General features: G+C 36.4%; 1 long non-coding RNA gene across 7 annotated transcripts in view; it reads left to right on the forward strand.

The window, feature by feature from the left end:
• The first annotated feature begins 482 nt into the window (after positions 1-482).
• The window catches only part of LOC110365326 (uncharacterized), a 36,062-nt gene continuing 14,314 nt past the window's right edge, over positions 483-22,230 (forward strand). The window contains exons 1-5 of one of the 7 annotated variants that reach the window (XR_010473225.1): positions 483-694; positions 972-1,120; positions 1,221-1,272; positions 2,734-2,913; positions 9,067-21,488. This is a non-coding gene — a long non-coding RNA (uncharacterized LOC110365326). Of the gene's footprint in view, positions 695-971; positions 1,121-1,220; positions 1,273-2,733; positions 4,940-9,066; positions 21,706-22,230 lie in introns of those variants that run through there. The other 6 variants (XR_010473216.1, XR_010473219.1, XR_010473215.1 and 3 more) reach the window with 6 other exon arrangements.

Below are 22,230 nucleotides of genomic sequence, written 5' to 3' on the forward strand. Positions count from 1 at the left end.
AGGATAATATGTTTTCATTTTTCAGAGTGTGAAAACAATGAAATAAACACCTTTTTCAATGTAAGCAAGCGCTATATATTTTCTTCCAGCTTCACATGTGCTACATATTTTAACACTGTGTCTTGAAATATGCCATATGTTTAGGAATATACAGAAAAACTGCAAATGAAAATCTGAAATTTTCTAATATTAAGTAGATCTGAAATTTATAATTTCTATATGCTAAACAATTACTATTTTCACAGTTACAACTTTTCAATAGTATCAAATTTATTCTAAGATATTCAGTAATAAAGAAGAGGCACTGTTTTTTAACATTTCTGGTGCTGTATCATGTCTTTCAGCATTTTTTTTAATGTACATAATATTTTGATGAGCTCTCCAGTATTTCTAGATTGTATCTGTTTATTCTTTCATGTTTATTTCTTTGTTGGTTATGCATGAATAGCTTTTGTCTTTTTGATTTTGCTTTTTCCCCTGCATCAAGCAGAATCTTTGCACACTGTGTCATAAGTGGGACGGGTAAAACATTCTTGTGCTGAGCGCGCTTGATTCCTAACCCACTAATTTAAGGGTGGAACTATTTCTGGAAATGTTGTGAGCCTGTGTGCTGAAGAACCTCTTATTCTGTGAGTGCAAAGGCACTAATGTTTTGATACAAATCGTCTGTGCTCAGATGTTTTCCATACCCTTGGTGAGTTGGCTTTATTACAATTCTTCTAAAAAATATGTATGTCTTACTACGTTTGCATGTTGATTTTGACATCCAGTTTTCAAATGCAGTCAGGGAGAAGTCTATAAAAATGCTTTATCTTTTTATATCTTATTCAAGGATGGATGCTACCTATTTCTTAAGCTTGTAAATAGTATGTGTCCCTTTTTCTGTCAATTGAAGTCACTCGAAGGGAAAGAACTGAGTGGGAAAAAGTTTGGAATCTGTGAAGCAGCGTGTGCTGCTTTGTCTCCTCCAGGACAGAAACAAAACAGCACAATTTTAGAAAGAAATGATGCTACTGACTGTTGGAGAGGAAATACCCAAGGACACAAGGGCAGTTCACTGAACAGACACTCTCTCTGCAACAATGAGAAGAGGAAGGAGAAGTGGAGGCAGATACTGCAGGTAAAGTATTCCTAAAAAAATGGATAATGTTTGCTGCTGTCAAATTGCTTTTTATGCAGAAGGCTTTTCATCACTCTCATCCTACTCCAACATGGTTCAGGAAGGAAGAGACAGTGGCTGGGCAGAAGAGAATTCAGTTAACAAAAAGAACTGTAAGTAGTCTTTGGACAATATTTCACCTTGTTTACATTAGGACTGAAAAATGAGATTCTCAGAAAAAGAAACACCTTTAAAGTTTTATACAATGTGAGATAAGGGACAGGGACGCAGTAATGTTGGTAAAATAGTTGAACAGCACAACCTGCTTTCAGTTATTTTCTAGCTGTGCTTCATATCTGGACATTATCCTTTATATCTTGGCTTTCCACATTTTAAATGAGGATTTAATGCCTATGAAAGGTGTTAGACTGACAGCCAAAGAAACAGAGAAATAACCTCAAATAGTGCGTGCATCACGCCCTTCATAAAAATATCACAGCACACTGTAAAATTAAATTAGAATCCTTGTTTTGCCCATAGATCAAATACACCACAAGGCAGAGGAATGCAGGGGATTTTTTCTCTGCTACTCTGTAAAAAGTGCTTCAACACCAACTCACAAGGCTTCCTCAAAGGCTGTGGCTAATCCCATCACATTCCATCTTCAGACCTCTTTAATTAGCTTGAAAAAAATTATGTATGGTCATAGCCAGTACAAGCTATGCTGGTGTTTTCTGTCATGTAAACTTCCAATGGGAATTGGTCTGCACCAGTTTTTTCCCTCAGAGCTGAAGAATCATCCAAATGGAAGCACAAAGTATGTGTGATTCAAAGTTTGCTGCATTTGAACCAGAGATCTAAAAGGGGGAAAAGGCACCACAGTGGATAACTGGGGGCTTAATCTGAAGAATCAGAGTCAGATTGACTCCGAGAAAAATATTTAGGCAATTTTTATATTCTTCAGAACTTCAGACATAATTATAAGAGAACAGTAACATGAGCAAACAATACTTTTGTTTTGTTTTGTTTTGTTTGTATTATTTTTCTAGAAGAACAATTCAAGGTAATGCACAACACTTCACTTTACACTGAAAAAACAGAGGTGAATAGGATAAACAGGATTAAAAAAATGTAATCATCAGATTCCAGTGACTATCACCATGGGGAAGGAACAAGCAACAGCCTAGTAACTGCCCAGAATAAAACATGTATGTTTCTATTAAAACATTTACACTCCTATTTTTGTTTATAGACTTTAAACATATTTTTGTGCCTCGTATACTCTGGCAATACTCTCATAGGGAGGTAAAGAAGTTAGAAACCTTAAAGCCTGCTGTGGTCTAACCCTAACCAGGAACACAACTTTTTGCACTAATATCCTTGCCAATTCTCACCCGGTGTCTCACCCACCTTTTCTTGGAACAAGGTTTTATATCCTCAAATTCCTTGGACCCCAATCAGTCAGACCACAGACTGGGGCAGAGCATGGAAACAGCATTTCTCACCTTCATCTAGAAGCTCCCCAGGGCAAAGAGAGACCAAAGTGTTTTGATGGCACTGCTTGGCCTTGCACTGACCTTTCATTCCAGCCCGTTGCTATTGACTCAGCTGTGGATTCTCTTTTGGCCCAACAGGAACCACCAGTGGCTGAAACTCCTTCTTGCTCTTGGGAGGATCCAAAGGGCCAGAGCTGAGCCTTGGATCACTTGGTCCCCCAGATCTCTCAGGTGCTATGACTGAGGTGTACTCAGTCCCCAGTTGTCCTTGCTTCCAACATTGGATGCTTTGTGTGCTTGAAGAGGGACTCTGAGATGGTAATGTGCACTCATTCCTGCCATGTCCTTTTTGCTAGACCAAGATATACCAGATCCAGATGTATCAAACTTTGTATTTGCCCCAATGGCTGTCTGACATTTGTCACTGAGTTTAATCTATGAAGACTCTCATCAATCTAATTAAAATTAAAGTGACATTCTTCAGCAGGAAGAAGTCTTCTAGATGACTGTTTGGTTGACTGACATTTGAAGGCAGATATCGCTTTAGCTGCTGTCCAAAAGGTTTCTTGATTCTCTCATTAGTGAGTTTAGAAATGAAATATTAAATATACATCACCGATTAAAAGCATTTTTCTCTTTTGACATAGAACAAACACCACTGACTTAAACAGAAATGGGTATTCATTGCCTTCATACTTTTAATTCAGACTATCCCAGTGCGGTCATGGCCTCAGAGTCCCTGCCACTGAAAGCCACTATTACTTGCTGAATTGCTTAAATTAATGAAAGAGGGCATATTCTTTGAAGGGGAAGAAGAAAACAAAAACAAAAACAAAAGACAATAGTTCTCTGTGAATAAATATTAATGGTTTGATTGTAAAGAAAAGCTTCGGCTTTCATTTTATTAGGAATCTTTTAAATTTTCTCCTGACTTCTTTTCACTAGAAAATATGGGTAAGAAAGCAGGAAGAAGAAAAGGAAAAAAAATGGGGAATGAAACAAAACAAAAGTGTTTTGTTTATATCTAACTGCATATATGTTATTCAGTTGTAGAAATATGAAATGACAGACAAGAACATTATAAATGTACAGAAAGGCTTTTTGAAAAACACATTGAAAACATTTTGCTTAGCTCTACAAAAAATTGTGTGATTCCAGGACATGTATCAGCTATAAGGAACAGCATATCTAGACAGTATCAAAAGATAGATATATATCTACTGAAACAAGTGACATGGGTGTGTTCAATGTGTACTTACAGAGTAACTCATCTAGAGAGACAACGATGTTGTCAATGTGGGTAACCAAAGTACAGGATTTTGTCAATAAAATGACAGCTACTTGCATGTATTTATTAAATCAACATATTAATGCATTTCAGTCGTAATGCATCTTGTCTAATTGGCAGAGCAATTAGACAAGATGCCGATGATGATTTTAAAAATATGGAATCCATTATGTCATGCCTTATGAGATGCAGAATGGCCTGTTTAATCTGGTTATTACCCAATGAACTAAATTTTTGTTAAATCCATCCAAGATGCAAATGGCTTTTTCACATGAGCTCAAAATTATTTTACTATTGAAAGCAGGCAGCCTAATTCCCAGTGAAGGGAGTGGTCTGGAAAGCAACATGGAAACAAGCCTTTCCCTTTTGGGGAGCCAGTGATCACATTCGCCTAATAAAAAGAGACATGTAGTTGTGGTGGAAAAGACATCTAATAAGAGAAAGCTGCTTAAGTGTTGCTCTGTATATATTTTGATCTTGGAATTTCACACTGACCTATCATAAATCAAAGAACAAGGGATATCTTTTTTCTTTATGAAAAAAACAAAATTCATTAACAAGTCAGCTACATCAGCTATGCTACTGTATATCAGCGCAAAGTTTCCATTCCTGGAAACAGTTCTCTGAGTATAGGTAAGCACATGCACAGGTAGTTAGCGAGACCAGAGATACAGCTGGAGATCTGTATTTGTAGATGTCAATCTTCTAAGGACATACATACCCTAAATTTTGTTTAGGAAACACCAGCGATGTGAGAGGGATGGCTAGTGTACCTAAAAGTAAAACACACATATGAAATGTTGGTTCTAATTTTTTCTAAACAATGTATTTTCCAGTTTAAGACTAGAAGTATGCCAAAATAATAGGAATAGATTAGGAAGAAGTCTCATTTCAATTGTAATGAATCTTATATAAGAAATACAAAATACTGAATGGAAAACATTGTTGGTGTCTTTCCAGTCATATTCAGTGACAAGGAAGGAGATGACATTTCTCCCTCCAAATGGTTTAACTTAAGCAATATTAAAAGAAAAAATAGATAGGAAGATAAAAAAATTAACTACCAGCCAAACAAAAAATTAGATAAATGCCACTCATTACTGTAGCTATAAAATGTGTAGTTGTCTAAGGCAAATCACAGGAAAATCAATAACCATTATTAACATAGGAACCATGAATTTTAAATATGCCAAGAAAACAAAACAAAACAAAACACAAAATATAATAGACAATTCTATTTTATATTGAGCCCAGTAAATGCAGGCCAAATCCCCCTGAAGGAGAGAAAGCAATGTAGCATTTGCATCTGCAGCACCGGCTTTCCATTCTGACCAAAGCTGCCAAAAGCATGAGATAGCAGATGATACCAGGACTTCTCACAATGTAAAGTCATATTTATTTAAAGAAGGTACTAAGTGGCAAAAATAAGTTAACATGATAAAACGTTTTATGGATCCTAAACTTGTAAATTAAATGATATAAGCTAAAGTACTTCAGTTCAATTTTTAATCCATCAGTTATTATCCTATTGTTATGTTAGATAGCTTTGTTGAAACCGTAGTAAAACACCATTTTAAATAATTTAAATGTTGCAGGTTCTGATGGAGGAAAGAAAACAGATAAAAGATTCCAAGGTATGAAATATTGAGTTTCTAGGAGGTTAAGGGAGTAGGAAATGAATGGGACTTCAGTCACCAAGATTACATTATTTGCAAAAAGTTGTTTCTTCTGACGAAGGAGGAAAGTAAAAATACCTAGCATTAGGTCTTGAGTTTTCCAAAGCAGAAGTGTGCTTGTGCAGTTCAGTGGAATTTCAATGAAGTTGTATATTTTTTAGGACCAAGCTGACATCCTGCCACATACACTGTCCCTGCAGATCTTTCGTGAAAAGATCATTCTGCTCCACTAGTTAAGGAGTGTTTTGGGAAAAAAAATATTCTAATTATGAAAATACTGAATTATCAAAAGAAAAAAAACCTGCCATGGTTACTGTCTTCTATCTTGTTCCTTTGCAATTATTTAAACCAGAGAAATATAGATGTGAAAGGTCAGATTAGCCCTGACTTTGAAAGAGTCAAATGGATGAGCTAAAAAATCCAACTCAGATCCTTGTGTTCTTATTTCAAAAAGATTAATAAAATTTTTCAGCTATAGATATAGTACTTTCTCTTTTCTCCCTTACATTTGTAAGAGTTGATTTAGCAAATTCTCACTTTTTTTTTCCTAGGCTGGTAGAATTTATTTTGAGCATATGCTGAAATATTTTGCTACATTAGGGTTAAACATAGTAGTACTTTTAACAAATTATTGAAAGAAAAACAAAAAGACGTTTCCAAGACACAGCTTGAGCAATCCCAATACATGCAGAGTACATTGCTGGAAAGCTAAAGGCTTACATTTCTGTTGGGTAGGGACTCATAAAGTAAGAACATCAGTGATAAGGAATTTAGTTCCTTTGTGAATTAATGTTAATAATTACAAGGCATGCCAATGTACAGCCAGCATGGTGGAATTTGTCAGGTTCTGTATGTAAGATGTCGTATCAGAAAATAAAATCTACTTATAAAGATTAACACCACCTATTTATCATAAGTAGGTGATGCATAAATCAGATAGCATAGAAGGGAGCTATAATACATTTTTCAAAACTGAGTTATGCTTTGGAGAAAATCCACTGTCTAGTCCCAATAGTTGAAACATGCTTTAGCAGGTCAGTAGTTTATACATATGTATTTGGTCCCTTTCAGAATAATATATTTTTCCTTCTTACCTCTACTACTGCAAATAAAAAAAAAAAAAAAAAAGACTTTAAATTAGCCATTTTTTATTAAGGTGATAAAGGGAAATGCTCCTTGGTGTTCTCTTCGCTTCATTTGCTGTGTCAGGAGAGCCTGGGGTGGAGATGAACTTCCAGGAGGGATGGATCATTTCCCATCCCTGCTGTCCTCTCAGAGGGGAGGGAGGCGTGCTCTGCTCCATGCTTCCAGGCTTTGCGCAGAAGGACAGGGCTGAACAGGTTGGCAGAAGAACAATTGACTACTTAATGTTCCTTTCAAAACATTTTGTCTTCGCCTGCCTACAAAAGCTGTCTGTAAAATATGCTCATACATCAGTTCACAATATAAAAAATCTGGGTCTGGAGAACCTTGAAAACACAGAATTTGCAATGGTTTTGCAGTATGGAGATAGGTAGCAGAGGAAATATTAAACACTCATTTCTGTCCATTTTTTGCACATGTTTTGAAGGTGGGTGGCAGGCACTGAGGTCAGCGGTTAAGTGACCACACAAACACATTTACTTGTAGAAAATATTCAGCCAGTTAATTTCACCAGCAGTTTGTGTAGCACAGGAAAAAAATAATCCACCCCACTGTATTTCTCTCACTCCTCACAACTGACTTATGAGATCCTAAAACAAGTGTCAAAATTGAAGCTATAACATATAAAATATCACAAAGTTGAGTGATTACAGTCCTAGAAAGTTAAGTTATACTAAATGGCACTTTATGAACAAACTTAGCACAGAGAAAAAAAGAAAAGCAGATTTCTGTTGATCTGCTGAATTTTTCAGATTAATAGATTTTTGTACTGGCAATAACAAATAAGAAGAATTTGCTTTTATTAATGATCAGACTATCCATTATAATGTCTACTTATGTCAAATTTCTGTTACTGGCAAATAGTGGTTTTCCTCATAAAACAATTTGATTCTTTCACTGGTTTCCTCTCTTTTGAGAAAAAAAAAAATAAAAGGACATTTTCTTAGCTCAACAACACTGAACACTTACTTGGCCCTTGCAAGTTAGTGTTAGGTATTGTTAACACCTGCTGCGAAATGACGAAATGGGTGATACTGAGGTGCGGACTGAATATCAGGCTTGCATGTGAGTATGTGGTGATTAGACAGCCACATGATTCTGCTGATAAACTGTGGACAAGAACAAATCTGATTCCAGGCAAGGACCTGAAAACGTTGTTCCCTGACATACTCTTACATATTACACATACAAAAGGCAGTTATCCAAAACTTCTCTAGTTCATCTAAAATACTCCAGGACAAGATAATTGGAGAATTGTTATCTGGGCATTATACCAAATTCTGGTTGGGTGAGAAATTTTCCTTCTCACTTATACAAACTGCAGTTTCATTGCAAAAGATTCTTTCTGTAATGTGGAAGCCTATGCTTAAATGACAAATCAGGTTTTAAAAATGTAATAGGCATGGTTTACTTAAACTTTTATCTTCATGGCATTAAAATGTAATGTCTGAATTTTGAACAGGTGACTTGGGCACCATCAGTTTTGGGTTTCTTAGCTTTCCCAGGAGCAGCTGGAGCTCAACTTCTAAGGCTTCAGGGCAGCAAATGTAAAGGAGATCATAAAACATGAAAATTTGTATAACAGCTTTGATGTTACAACAGCAAAAGTTGCTCAAATGTTCTGTTTCCCTCTTTGTACCAGATTTTTACAGAGCTCCTTCCAACACATGCTGTGGATCTGTCAGCTATGGGAGAGGGTGTGAAGACAAGACAGGCAAGGAGAGGTGTACAGCTGAGCTCTGGTTTTCTCAACCAACAAAGCCCTTTTATTTGAAAATCTGCAGCCTTTGTAATATAAATTACATATTGTAGATGCTGCTGAGCAATTTGGGAGGTCTGGCTCCAGGTGTGGCAGAGGACACTGTATTTGACCAAACTGCTGCTCTTTGACCAATACAACCATTCTCTTGGGTTGCTTTCTGGCAGCTATTGGAGAGGCCACAGCTTAGGCACGTGGCTCTCAGAGCTCTTAGTGGCAGCACTCCAAGGGAGACCTATACTACTGCAGTGGACATATCAGTAGGTGGATGCTGAATGCACGAGCCATGAAGCATTCAGACCTGGCTTTAGCAGGAGGATTGGAAATAATGCAACAGGCATCCTGAACTCTGGCTTAAGTTTCACACAGTCATGTCATGGGCACAGTCATGGGCACTATGGGTGAATTATCTACCACAACTCAGAGACCCTTCAGTGGTGTCCAAAGATATGCATGAGCTTTTGCTAAGTGTTTAAAGGCTATCAGATGGGCACAGAGAAAGGGTTTGGACCACTGGAATGCATCTTCTTGATCTATTAAACTCTGTGGAATGCCAGCTGTGAAGGACTTGTATAACCATATCCTCATTATTTTATTGACTCCAGGGAGAAGAAAACTTTTCCTTAATACTACCAGGAGTTAATTAGCAGGGCCAAAATCACTACCTGAGTCTTTCCACTGGAAGCTTCTGCATGGTTCCTGCCTCCCACTGCCCACAACTCAGCACCTCACCGAGCCTCATCAGTAATTCATACTTTATTTCTGGAAATGTTCCATATGTTTTATGGCGTGCAGTGATTTAAAAGTAAACAACAGTTTAGTAAGAAGATACGGTAGAGCATTGAGAACCCAAATGTCTCAGTGTACTGCTTTTAAGTCTTAGAAAGAATTCTGAAGGGTTTTAGTATTGTTTTCAGATTATGTCAGCCTCCTGGATGGAGGAGTTCAATGACTGCAACATCACCCACTCTGCAACTGCTTTGCCATGAAAAGAAATGCTTACCATTTCCATCATTGATGTTTTTTTTTAGCCAGGAAACCTACATTGGGTTGACAGGTAGAGATGGGATGTCTGTTAGTCAAATTCTGTGTGCCTCAGTATCTCAGAAAGAACTGTTTGAGAGAAAGCAGAAACTTTTTGCAACCAGCTTTAATCTCAGCATAGCTGTACTTTTCTCAAGATGATTAAGTCTTCCTTAGTTCCTTGCATTTTCCTGTTCTTCTTGTAATCCAGTTGGAATGGTTGAAGCAGGCTCAGGGCTCCTGTAAGTTGATCTGACTGGATTTCTTTGCTGAAAGGGTTCCTTAGGATTTTCACACAGAGCTTTATCCCAGGAGTACTAAATGTTTTGGTCATGCTTATTATGTCATCCACTCCCTCTGAGACGGCTGAGTGCCTGCAGGCACTCAGGGTTTTGCTGTGGATGTTGAAAAGCCCTCATAAAGCTGTGCGATACTGTAGCAGCATCCAGACTGTCTGGAAAGGCTAAAGAGCAACTTCTATGTTTTATATTTTCAGGTTTATAATTAAATATTCATAAAATGACTAGACTGAAAGGTAAAAGAAGGGAAATGTCATTTACTGGTGCACCTCAGTGAAGCTGGGAATACTGAAATCACAGCATATGTTTTCTCTCTTCTTAAAGACAGTAGATTATTACAAGCGGACTTTATTGTGGTCTATAATTCTGATTTTCTACTTCTGTCTATGCCAAACAACATTTTTTGTTTTGTTCAAACAGCAATGAAGAGTGGTATGTTATCAAGCCACAGTGCTGTGACCTTTGGACTTAAAATGAATATTCTAGCTACTTGGAGCCAACACATATATTAAATTCTAAGGTTGGAGGGAGGATGAAAAACAGAGGACATGCATTTTAAGATGTCTTGCAACCCCAAAGCTCAGTTCTTCATTTCTCCTCAAGATTTATTGATTTTGGTGGATGACTACAGATTTTACAAGGATGTTATGCCAAGGGCATTCCATTTATTTTAGTAAACAGCCAGACAGCTAAATTTCTAAACAGCTGTCTGGAACTGGATGAACACATGGACTCAACGTGTCTTAAAGAAATAATAATGATTTTAATCTTGTTTCTTCCAGTATAGGTATGATATAAATAACCTTTTTTTTTTTTTTTTTTTTTTCATCTTTACATACATGGAGCAGAAAGAAACCATGCATGAAGCATTTTTCTGAAAGAAAATATTAAGTCCTATGTTCAGTAGAACCAAATGCTTCAGTTTACTAATGCATTTCTTTCCCAAGAGAATGCCTAACAATGCTGCAGAACTTTAATACAAAATGTTTAATATTAAAAAAAATAAACAACAAAAAAAACCCAAAAATCCTCTGAAACAAATCTTGATTCTTAAATATGCTGTAACTTGACATCGGCTCTGCTTTTTTTCAGCCTCTTTCCTTATTGCAAAAGAAGAAAAAAGTAACATCCATTGTTTTCCAAATACAATCTATTGATTTAACTGCGTTAGGTGAAGGCCAGACGTCTCATTAGGTTAGGTACATGGCATTCTTTCTTCTGTTGTCCCTGGAAGCAATATATCTAGGAAGTACTACTTTCATCAGTATAAAGACTCCAGTTCTTAATATCCTGATAACATTAAAGGTGAGTGAAGCACTGAAAATTTTCGAACTATCAGAAAACAATGAATAATTGAAAGCAAACACAGACCAGTGCACTTTTAAACATTGAGCAAGTAACTGAATACCAGGGCCACAAGTACTATATTAAAGGTAGATTGAAATGGGCTTTGAACCAAGCAGGTTGAGGCAGTTATTTAACAAGTATTTTTGTGTTGGGATGGGCATATACAGTCACTATCTGTCTAACTCTTGCTATGCATGTTGTGCCAGCACAATAATTTCTTTTTTTTTTTTTTGAGCAGGAGGGAAGGAGGAGATAGACTGAACTATATTTCAGTTAGATTAGTTTCCCATTACATCCCTCTGTGTAGTAGTACAAGCATTTGCCACAGAATAATCTAAGGGCTGGCACTGGCAAGAATACACAGCTAGAAAAAGAGGAAATTGCTTAAACAGGACTCCAAGAACCACGAAAATATCAGGTTGGTAAAGGCTTTACAGATTCCAGTACCAACACTCCCGATTTGGGCTAGAGAAGAAGCAGTGTTACCATTAAAAATACATCCCAAAACTTCATATTAAATCTATTCTTATGAGTATGGCTGACTGCATCTCTCTGTGAAGTTTGACAGCTATCTACTCTATTACACACAGACACATCTGAAGAATAAAACCAAAATCATTATAACAACATAACCAAAATACTGGTTCTCACTGTAGTGAATACAGAGAAAGGCACCACCCAAAGCCTGCTTTTGAGGACCTAAGGTTTAAATGGCCACCTGTAGTTGCTTATTAAAAGGCACATATTTAAAAGGTTACATCTTGTAGCCATTCACAAAATTCCCTATATTTTGACAGTGTTCCTAAATTACGTGCAATGTACAAACCAAACTACGTAATTCCCCACTACAGGTTTGTTCTTGTTCCTGATGATAGCAAAATAGCCCCACTCTACAATACAGAAGGACATAGGCCTACAATGAGAGATAAGCAAGAAGACAGCTTAGTCAAAAATCATACAGATTCTTGTTAGTATGGTAGTGAAGTCTAGGCAACTAACTAATCCTTCTGGCTTAAACATGGTTTTGAAGTATTTCTGTGTACATCATAATATCTTTTGTTGTGTTTCCCTGTGCTGACTGCTGAGACTAGTCAACAAAGAAAGGTTTCGGTTAGTGTCAATTGTGATAGGGGTTTTGGGAAACGTGATTATTAATTAGTATTTATGTGGGCCTGTGTGTAGATCTGCTCCTCCTAATGAGAAAATCTGATTTTCATATCTGAAGTGAGCTTTAGTGTGTATTGTTATCTAATTTTACTTTAAGACTGAAATCTATGGATGTGAAAGTTAAATGTTTGGAAATTAAAATACAGCTGTCTCTACTATAATCACAGAACTGGATAGAGAAATATTTTCATTAATTCCTGATCTGCCTGTTTTGATAGAAGCTCAGTTGTCTGATAAGGCAGTGAGACAAATTAAATCCTGCTCCAGGCAGTACACAGACCACATGACTCAAAAAGAGAAATTAAAAACTGTTGAACATCTGTTATTACTGCAAATTTAATCTGTAGAACAACTTCATTATTTTACCTCACATATTTAACTTTATTATTGAGGAAAAGGAGCATCTTGTGGTTAGAACATTGTTTTTGGGGAAAAAAAATCTCTTCTTTATTCTCCTATTTGCCATTGATTCCTGAGTGACTTTACACAAATACATTAGTCTCTTTGTACCTTAGATTTCCTGTCAGCAAAACGGGAATATTATTGCTGCTTGCTTCATGAGGTGCTGGGAATATTAATTAGTTTCAAATTTTCCTCATCTGGAAATGGCACAAACTACTTCTCTCTCTGAAAGGACTTCGAGACTAATGATCAAGAGTACTGCGTATGGAGCCAAGCATTATTTTTTGATGGTATAGAGAATAGTTATAGGAGAAGCTTCGAATGTGACATAAATCATATAATATATTTCACTGCCATGAACAGTGTGTCTTTTAACCGTATTTGACCACAAACTTACTTTAAATAATGTAATTAATACAAAATGTCTTAGCTTTATTGAATGTTTTCAGTGTGGATTATCATAACCTATGACATATTGGAACATAATTTCTGCAGTATTGCATGTGGTTTACTTTTCTCAATAAAGGATATTAATAATGAAAAATAGTGGCACAATACATAGAAATTTAACGTACCTCTCAAGAGTTCTGTTGTCTAGTTTACTCTACATACAAAGAGTTGATTGCCTGCAGTCTTGATCACACAAAGCTTCGAGTGAGACTCATTGAGGAACAAAGCGTATTAGCAGTGGTGCTCTCTATTGCTGTCAGAACTTGTTCTACTGTTTTTACACAGTGCTCAGCCAAGCTGAGTTGATACACCATTTAAAGTTGGCACTAGTTGAGGTGTTTCTGCACCAGGTGCCATTGCATGTTGTAGACAAGTACCCCAAGTACTCCATGGCAAGGAGGAGCAAAGCAATGCAGTTGCAGTGGGATGAGAAGGAAGAAAAATTTTTGAGCTGAAAACGCACAGAATCTTTTAATGGTTAATTAAAGTCATCAAACACCATCCCCACTATACTCAAAATGCATACAAATATGCTGCTTTTTTGACACGTTTCCTTTGAGTGCAAACTTGAGCTGTAGCTGAGCAGCACCCTTCAGAGGATTCTCACACAGGTAGAATGCACTCTTTCAGTGCAGTTAAATGGAGTTAAGCTATGACTCCATCCAGTATAGAAAATATTGATTCCCATTTTGTAGCACAGAATTATTGTAGAGTGAATCCACCCATAGGTACCAATCAAAAAATGAAACTATCTGGGAGGGGAAAAAAAAAAAAAAAAAGACATTCCAAAGATGTAAAGGAAACCAAACAAGGCATAAATATGAAAGAAAGAAAAAAAAGTAAAATTTAGGAAGTGGTATAAAATAATAATGTGCAATTGTAACATGAATGGAGAAATAGTCTTCAGTCTTGATGAAGAGTACAAATTTAATGTACTACCCTATTGACTACATTTGTTTGAATTGACTTGATATGATTAAATCCCGCTATATTTCAGCTCTGTGTTACACATGGTATGGAAGTGCTATCAAAACAATGTGAATGCCAATAAAGAGAAATCTGGTTTGGAAGATAGGAGACTAGATGCTTTACAGAAACAAAGACCATGATTAATCAGAATCACAGCAAGCAGGTTTAAATAATCTGTCCAGTAAAACATACAATAATGATACATAATTTATATAAAATCTAAAGAAAGGGTAAGCTATAAATGATATTGCAAAATAGCAGATACGAATATTCACAGAAAAGACCACTTTCTACTCCATGTATTTGCCCTGTAACCACTAGGACATAGTTGTCCAAATGAAACTGGTAGAAAGGCTACTGTAGATATCTACACAATGAGATGTGGCCTTGCAAAAGAGAAGACATGACTTCCAAGAAACGGTCTTTCATAAAACTTAAGGATGGGTTCTGAGATATTTCTCTGAGTAAAATAAAATTGCATCGGTCTGATTCCCTTTGTGGTTTACCTTAATAGATATATATTGTCTTTCTCAAAATACAACTCTGCAGAATATTATATAGAATTTCATAATGGTGTCATCAGCTGGAGAATACAGGAGCACAGGGGATAACATTTCTGGAACAAATCATCATTCTCAAAGGATGAGTAAGGCATTATGATGAGTCTACAGTGCATTTAGGTTTTAGTGCTGCTTTCAAAAGGAAACCTACAGTGAACTCCTTGTTTCAAATGAATTAACTACCCTCTCACAGTCTTGTCTTTTCTTTTCTTTCTTTCTTTTTTTTTTTTTTTTTTTTTCTCTCAAAATGTGGACATGAATCAAACTCTGGAGGTGTAATAAAGAACTGGCAACTTTTTCTTCCTTCCTACCCTCTGGCCCCAATCTGCCTTTTATTTTTTTGATATTCTCCGAACTTCAGTCACCATAAGGACATTTCTGTATTAACAGAACTTTTGACAATAAGCAATATCTCACATCGTGCTTCTTTACTAACCATCTCAGCCACTTGCAAGCAGAACTAAATTATATCCTCTGCCTCAGCAAGAACCAGATACTTTCCATTCCTACCTCCCCACTGAATGAAATGAAATGTTTCCTAGTCAGTGAAAAAAATCGTAGATGTAAGCATTTATACTGTACCTGTAAAAACATTTATCGTCTGAACTATATAATAATTAATTTTCACCGTATCTCCATAAATCCCTTTGCTCTCTGTGAACTTGTTTTATGAAATAAAATTAAAGTGATCATCCCTTTTCAATGGCTACACTCACTATTTTTCTTTTTATGAGCTTTTAAGGAGTCTGGTAATTATTTAGCCATCCATAAGAGTGATAGCTGATCCAAAATAAAATAGAAGGGAAAAGGCCAACTATTTCAGGAAGACTTAAAAGCTTTTTCAACTTAATTCCTGATATATTAGCTGCTAAATTACCAAAACCTGCTACAATAAAAAGACGGAGGTGCAGAAAAAGCATTCTTTATGCGACATGCTGTGACATTCTTGTCAGAGCCTACTTTGTCCACAGTTTCTTGACCATTCAAAGCCTCTGGTGTCTCACCTATCCACATCTGTTCTGAAGTCAGTTTTCTTTCTATTCTTGTACTCTTTATATCACACAAACCCATTTGAAAGCAGTCCTTTATTTTCAATCCTGATGTCCCCACCACTGTGTTATAACACTGACTTCTCCGTTGGCAGCTAATGGAGCACACCTCCACCAGACATACCAACTCTGATGCTAAATTGACCTTGGGCATCTCTTGCTAAAGCAGTGAGCAGTAATAGCTTAATATCTTTAAATCTTTACAGCTTTAGCAGGAAAGAATAATCTTTGTTTTTCTAAGACATCCTAAATACAGTAGTGCTGGTGCTTACCTGTATACATAGTTACATTTACTGACAAATTATAAGAGGAGTTGCTTGTTAGCTATGCTAATTTATTTTTTTGTGAAGCGCTTTGCTCAGTAGTGTACAGGAAATCAACACAGATAGACACATAAGCCACAGCCTCTGCTTTTGCAGGCATTCCAAAATCAATCGGGAAGGCTGCAATCATTGCTTCTTTATCTTCCTTCTCTCACGTGATTCAAAATAATGCCTGTATTTTGCCACACAATGTACAGGAACTGGTTAGCCATGGTGGCCTGTTCCTTCAGCATCTGCTCCTTTGGGAGCACCCTGTAGTGAAAGTAGCAGACCAGTTTTTAACCTATTGACATTAGGAACAGTTTCTCCCTCTCTTGATACTGTGTCAGGAGCCCTTCAGAGACAGAGTACATATTGGGAGGATGAAGAGGACTCTGGAAGAGCACAAGAAGGGCTGTAGCTTTGACTGGTTGAACCTACCCAGATACATGTCCTGGAACTTTAGTGAAAGTGGGTTTTGGCTAAGAGATGTATCTCTGTGCTTTTTGCCTGTGTATGAATTAGCAGAGATCTGCCTTGTACTGGTATTTTATGTACTCTGGGAAATAAAAGTAAAAAGCATTTGTTAAAAAGATAATATTTTCTAGGATTTGAGACAGTTTCTGACCCAGTTTTATCCTAACACAATATAAAGTTGCCTACTAGCAAATGACTAGCTATGGTAACTGGGAGGGGGCCAAGAATGGCCAGTTTTTTCTATACACTGGAAAAAGTAATTGTATATCTCATAAAAACAATGTTTATGCACTTAAATATCTTTTTCTCTCTATCGGAAGTGTTCACATATCTTAATTTGTTTCTTCACGAATTACAAAGTACAACTCTCTAGTGACTGGCTTCAGCTTTTGAGCTTGTGTTGTACTATCATGATACTGCAGCTTTGAATCTTCTTCTCTGGTGTTTATGTCCAGGAATGTTTCAGGCTAACCTTCAGCTCTGACTGAAACTCTAGAAATATTTCACTGGACAATAAACCTTTTCCTTTACTTCTTAACTGTGGTGTTTCACTAAAATATGTTAGCAAAACATGTTCAAATTCTCAATCTATGCTATTGTTTATTCCCAAACAGTTAAGATCACGGCTTTTAGAACAAATATTATGGAAATTTTTCTGGCCATCCATTAAAGAGGTGAAGATGAGTAAAGAAATATCAGCTAAGTGATACTGTGGACTAAATTTCAAATACCAGAGTCAGTTATTCCCTTTTAGAGAAACTTATGCTACAAACATACAAGATGAAATTAAAGAAATGGGTGATGATGATAAATTTCACCACATGGAAAAATAAAACCCTATAAAAATTCAATATAAATTCTATCTGATGTAGACTCCAGACAGATATTACTGTTCAGTGGATGCCACATCAAAGCTATAGAAACAGCTTTGCTTCCATTAACATTTTTTTAGATCTATGAAACCACTTATTTCCTCCCTAAAACTGAAGCATTTTTGTGTCATCCAAATCCTTTTTGGAGGCACAGACATTTTCTGTGTTTGTTCAACTTTTTGTAGTTCAGATTAAGTATTGCCACCCATTGTATGTCACAGTATATAATAACATATTCCTCTCTCAGATTTCACTTTCTGCACATTTTTCTCTGAAGTGAATCTGTTTTAACATAATTAACTCAAAAAGAGATTTAGTACAGAGGCAAGTTATATAAAGGAGTGGTTGGTTATTAAAAATGACAGGCAAGTCCTGATACATGTGCTTCCAAGCAGCAACTCTACATAAAATCTTGTATAATTATAATAACACAGGGTTGTATCACCCATAGCTATCCATCACTCAAAAAATATTTTAACTGTGTCATCAACTTAAAATGACAATGACGCCTATTTTCAACCCTGTGCAATATATTCAGTATTGCACATGAAAGAGAAAAGAAGCATTTGGGCACTTCCAAAAGAAGTTACCCCAATTGAATTTTCACCTCACAGGAAAAAAAAAAAATCCCCTTTGCCAGATTACTGCAGAATGCATCTTTAACCAGCTATCAAATTAAACACACACTATCAAGTTTTACTTCAGGTTCCTTAGAATGTTCCCAACTCAAACGCAGCTGACTGCCATTCACCTCTTGGAAAAGAGTTACTCTTTTTCCTCAAATGTCTTTGCCATGAATCACAGGTGAATATTCACAACTGCTATTTGTTTTGAAATCAGAGAATGTTTCTCTACTGAGCTCTACGTGAAGTAGTTCAAATAGTCTCTAATATGAGCGACATGTAAGCTAATTTACTACTGCAGGCCTGACGCTTCAGTTACCAGGGCTTCACAGCTGTAGGAAATCTAGCATACTTTAGGGTTGGCTAAATAAATCAGTTTAAACACATCATCATTATTTATTTGATGTTCTCTCTTATTTTCCTCATTATACATTTTAAACACAAAGTTAAAGACTAGTTAACAAAACTTTGTAGGATGTGGGCCTGACTGCTTGTATGTACCATTTGTAGTTATAGGCTAAATAGAATCCCTACAAAAAAATGGAGAAAGAAAAATCTCTGTAGGCATGAGACAGGCATGAGAAACAACATTACTGAAGTAGTAGACAGAAAAAAAAGTCCCAATGAACCCCAAGAAAGTGATCTGTTGTGTTTTAAGCCTGAGGGCAATTAATTCATTAGAACAATTTTACTAAGGACATAGTTCATTAACACTTGAAGTGTTAAGACCAGAATATATTTCTGCAACACATGTTTTATCTCAGCCAACAATTATGGGCTAAACATACTGTGGAGTTCACATGAAGTGAGTTTATCACCTTTTTTGTGTCAAAGATCACATTCTTTGACCTTCCTGGCCCTAATATTTCTATAGTTTTAAGTACAATTTTCTTTAAAAGGACACTAGTCTCTTAACTAAAATGTTATTTGGTAGCTTTTGTAGCTTTGTGCATAATACACTTTCTGACAAAACCGTTATAGCCATAAGGAAATTTGGATATACTTTTCAGTCCACTTTACAATTTAGAAAGCTGATTTTATCATTATTTAGATACCTAATGAGGGACATTTGAATCACTTATGCTCATTGCTTATTAATCACTAAAGAAGCTGGAGTTTTTTTTTTTTTTTAAGTTGGCCTATGAAGGGACAAAAGTCTAAGCCCATGCAACTATCCTAATCTTTCAAAAAGACTGGTTACATTTAAATCCCTTGCTTTACACCCCTATCTATATACAGGTAAAATCCTATATGTTTTTCTCTCCATAGTTTTCATTATACTATGCTGAAGAAATCAAAGAGGGGTAGAACTTCCGGGTCACAGTAGGATGAAAAAAAGGTAGCAATTGGTGTCGCCCATTTCCAAATAATTTTTTCCTTGCAAAAGATTTGTCTCTTTTTCTCAGTACACTTCATATTTTCTCTGTCTTGCCAGAAATAAAAACAAATACACCTGGGGTGGAAAAACTTGTGTATAAATACAGGAAAAAGGGATACCCTTTGGCAGTTCATGAGGAAGGTCAGACTGAGGCTAAATAAACAGGATACTTTTCTCTTCCACTCAAAACATCAATTCCTAAGTGTGTTATGCCTTAATAAAATTAAAGAGTGAATTCTGTATTAGTCCCTCAACATCCTAATTTTAGAAAATCTCATTTCTCCTGGGGTTCTCATCAGTTCCTCCAGCTGATACACTACAAATGAAACTAACCTAGGAAGTTCTTTTCAGTGTTTTTACTCATGCTATTTAGTTTTCAAAATGTGACTGTTTCCTTAATTACCAAAACAATGTGGATCACAACCTTTTAAAAGAAAAGTAACGTACCCTTCCTCTTGGTTGGAGCGGGAAGGAAGCAAACTCTTAAAATGTGATCTGCAAGTATCTGGACATTATAAGACAAGGGAGAATAGTTTACAAATTCATATTTTAGAAATCTGTTAATTGCTGAGATCTGGATCATGATGTCTGCATGGTCAGTGTTGGTAACACACAGAGTAGGTTAAATCTTGTGCTGGGTCTGGCTTTCTACATAGCAGCCTGTATGGTGCTTTGGTTTGGTTTTGTGACTAAATCAATGTTAGCACACCAGTGTTTTCGCATCCAGATTTTCTCTCTTTCTCACTCTGCTCCTGCAGTTAGTGGGCTGTAGTCTGGGGATGGAAAAAGAGGTTGGTAGCAGACGCAGGCAGGGCAGCAAATGTGAGCTGACCAAAGACGTGTTCCACACCATATGATATCATGCTCAGAAATAAAAGCTCAAGGAAAGGAGGAGGAAGCAGGGATATTTGTGGTATTGGTGTTTGTCTTCCCAAGCAACCACTACATGTGCTGAGGCCCTGCTTTCTGGGAGGCGGCCAAACATCTGCCTGTCAATGGGAAGCAGTGAATAAATTGCTCTTTGCTTTGCTTACATGCTCAGGTTTTACTTCATCTGTTAAAATGTCTTTCTCTTGACCTATGCGTTTCTTGCTTTTGGTATTCCTATTCTGCCCACCTTTCCACTAGGGCATGGGAGAGGAGTGAGCGAGCAGCTGTGTGGGTGCTTGGCTGCTGGTTAGAGTCAACCAGCCACAGCCCCCACTTTGATTTAACTGTCTCCTCAAATTGACTTTATCCAAAGTCTCACTATTCTATTGGTTATTTTCACTTTCCCTAAATCAGGCTGATTTATGAACAATTGTTGCACGGAATCAAACCTACCATCTCAGGGAGGCTCTGAAAACTATCTGCAAAGTCACAGACCTGCTACCATTTCAGGTGTGTCCTGCAACACAGTTGTCCTCTTGTGACCCAAGTTGCATTGCATGTTCTTTATTCACTTAGAGGGAGTACACAGGGAAGCAATGGATTTCCAACTCTTACGAGATACTACTTGCATTGTAAATTTAGTCATATTCTTAAAACTACTCTGCACAAATTTTGTCCCCTGTCTTAAATAAATGTTGCTTTTTGGAAACCATTTTTATGATAACATTAAATTACAGTTGTTTAAATTTGAGAAATAGAAGTGCATGACTGCATCAATCAAATTCAATTTCTGTTAAGGACAGTTCATGAGCAGTAAGGTTTTACTAAATCTTAAAGAGCTATTCCTGAAATTATTCAGTGTCTTTGAACTATTTTTTTTTTAATTGTATTTGCAATGTCCTTTTCATACTTAAATATGGAGAATACTGCATGAAATGCTTATTGTATATGTATTTTCTATTGTATATTCAAAATCTGCAAGTATATGCAAAAGAGAAGGATATAAATATTAGTAATACAAGGAAACTCCTAAACAAGAGTGGATAAAAACAGCTTTTAAGAAAATGGCTTAATGTCTTTTGTTAAAAAATTTTTTTTCAGTTTCTTCCTTTGATCATATTACACATACAGACATACTGCACTGTACTCTTTGGTTTGATGCATTCTAAACTTTGAGGACCTAAGAGCCAGGAAAACGGAAAAAGAAGTGATTTACTGACATGACTTCAGTGTTCTTAGGTCAGTTCATCATGTTGCTGGCTTTTCTCTTGCTTTTCTGTGCAGATACACAGAGTTCAAATTAGTGACAAGTAACATTTAATAACTTGCATCTGTCTACTTTTGCTAATCTAGAAGGTTGTTGTACCAGTTTGGCTAACAAACTCAGTGGTCTAAGCCACTAAAAACATTCTTAGTATTTTGTTTATCACAATAAAGAGAAGCTTTCTGAAAACCATGATATGTATTTTTTGATTTCTGACATCAACACTTCTGTCATGATCTGTGTGGCAGCAGACAACTTCAGTCTCACACTGCAGTTCAGCTATATTAACCTTTTTGGTCAAGCTCATACCACTCTTTCATTAATCATTAGCTCCCTTAAGCAGATCCAACTCTTAAAATAAGAAACATGGTGAAAAGAATGTCATTTTGAACTAGGAGGAAAAGTTAGGAAGCATTACAATCACATACTTAATCATTATGTAGGATTTAGTAGAAAATACGGAAAGAAGACCACAGGCTGCACAATTGCAGGAAACTAAGAAATGCAATGGGATCTTTCACAGTAATTAGAACAAATGGGACTCATTTATCATTGAATTTCCCCTCTAAGTTAAGGGCTTACACGTGTATAACTGAAATTACTTGGTGGTATCTCAGGCCCATTATCCTATGTAAGTTATAAAACTATGCTTTTCTGACCTGCTAATAGTTGTGACTTTGCTCTCTATCTTGCTGATCTGATAGAAAAAGTCATGTG

The sequence above is a fragment of the Columba livia genome, chromosome 1 (genome assembly GCF_036013475.1).
Source record: "Columba livia isolate bColLiv1 breed racing homer chromosome 1, bColLiv1.pat.W.v2, whole genome shotgun sequence".
Classification (NCBI taxonomy): domain Eukaryota; kingdom Metazoa; phylum Chordata; class Aves; order Columbiformes; family Columbidae; genus Columba; species Columba livia.